The following is a 2125-nucleotide window of genomic DNA, read 5'->3' on the forward strand; positions in this document are numbered from 1 at the left end:
GAATGGAGGTAAAGGATCAAACTTCCTTTTGAAAGCCTAGAGCAGTCTGAAATCTACTTCAAGCTTTAGGTTGTGCTCTGGCTTTGGAAAGCAAGTTAAGAGCCTTTAGGCTTTTCACACCTTCCGCCCCGCCCCCCTAACTCTAAGCCCCGCCCTCATTTCCTGTTACCACCGACTTTCCCACAGTTGCCCTCAGGGTTTGTTCGTTTGCTCAGATGTTCTTAGGACTAACATGAAGGTAGTCACATTTGCCTACTCCAGGATTTTAGAAAACAGGCTAGACCAAAAAGACAAACAACAAAAACAACAAAACAAAAACACCAAGTGAATGAATCCGAATAAAATGAAGGCACCTAATTTCAGATTGTATCGGAATGTCGCTCGGCCCTTTCTCTCTCTCTCTCTCTCTTTACAAAGCAACCTCAACTCCCGTACTCTGTTCCAACTTGGTCAGCGACCGACGAAGTGAAAGGTTCCACCTCTGAGCAGGTAAAATATGTTTGTTAGAGAAGGACTGCTCCGCGCGGTAAGAATGACAACAATTAGCACATGCTACTCATTAACAAACAGAGATTAGAGCAGCCGAAATGGCAAGCTGCCATCAGTGTGATAGTTACGGGGCAGTTTAATTTCTAACGAATGTGAGCGCTGGATCAGTAACAATATTCGACAAAATGCCGCCTGCATTCTCTTATGGCTTTCATTACCAAATTGAAAATCTGTGTAGATTTCTGAAAATTACTTTTAAATGTAGCCAATCTCCTAGACTGCAAGGCTTGATTTGCTGGTGAGGGAGCCCTGCTGTGAGATTTTAATGAAAGATCATAGTGGCCCTCCAAGGCCGGCAAAGAGCTATAGGCCCTGGAAGACCCGAAATAATCTGTTTTACTTTTAATGGCAGCCATTTTATATTCATTAAGATCAAAATGCAGTTTTGCAGGCAAATTGCAAAGCTGTTCCACTCACAGCTTGAGAACCTGGAGGCCCTACAGCTTTTTATCTTGTTCATAAGCAAATATGCAGTTAATATCTTTTAATATGCTTTGATGCTTGGTACCTTATGGGTACATTGTACCGGAGGTTAGAGGACTGCATGTTTCCTTGGCACAGTCAGCCACCAACCAAAGCGGTAGTCCTTTTATTTCCATAATGGCAGAAGAAATGAGTCTCTTTCTCTCTTTTTATCCCCCACCCCGTTTTTTTTTTTTTCATATAAGATCAGCTCAAATAAATTGTAAAGCACTGTATAGTGTACATTCAGGGTCTCAGAGAAGGCGCAGTTTTTCACTGGGATCCATCTGTTGGTGGTTCATATTATTTAAATTTATACAGTCACATTATTTAAATGTAAACAGCCAAATAAGATAGGATCAAATCATTGGCATCTGGAAACTGTGCTCTCATCCTCTTTGATTGTGAGGTTGTCTGCATTAATAATGGAGTTCTAAAGACTGTGATTCCACCTGATATACTGTATGACCTTAACAGTTGTGATTTTATCAGGGTTTCACTGTAGTAGAAAATGAAGGTATTTTGCAGCTCATTTCCAGCAAAGCTAGTTTGCATTATCCTCCGTCCAGAGCAGGCCTGTTTTGTGGGTTATAAAATATCAACCCCCCTCCCCACTGTCCCCTTTCTGTTTTGCAGCTATACTTCCGGTCTAGTACCATGTTGGAGATTAAATTCCATCAGATTTCTTGTAGCATGTAAATGGTACTGTGGTAAATGATTAGGTAGGTGGAAGGAAGGAAGGAAGGAAGGAAGGAAGGAAGGAAGGAAGGGGGAGGGAGAGAGGGAGTAAGGGGGAAGGCATTTAGTTTTATGAGGTACAAATCTTGGCCTCTCCCCAGCATAGCATCTATGTCCTCTAATTCAGCAACTTCTATCTCATCTCTAAGACAAGAAATAAGGTCGGTGCAAGTGGATCTTATTACTCAACCCATTACTCCATCTTAATTCCGCCTTAAGCAATCTGCCATTGTTAGAAATAATTGTCCCAAATCACAGAACTATTCAGTTGTTGTAAAAGCAAAATTCGGGGGGTAATTTGGGATAGGAAAAGGGACCAGCTATGTCTATTTCAATCTATTGCCTGAAGATTTGGAGGCTAAGTCAAGACACAACT

This window comes from Panthera uncia (assembly GCF_023721935.1).
Source record: "Panthera uncia isolate 11264 chromosome A3 unlocalized genomic scaffold, Puncia_PCG_1.0 HiC_scaffold_11, whole genome shotgun sequence".
NCBI classification, from domain to species: domain Eukaryota; kingdom Metazoa; phylum Chordata; class Mammalia; order Carnivora; family Felidae; genus Panthera; species Panthera uncia.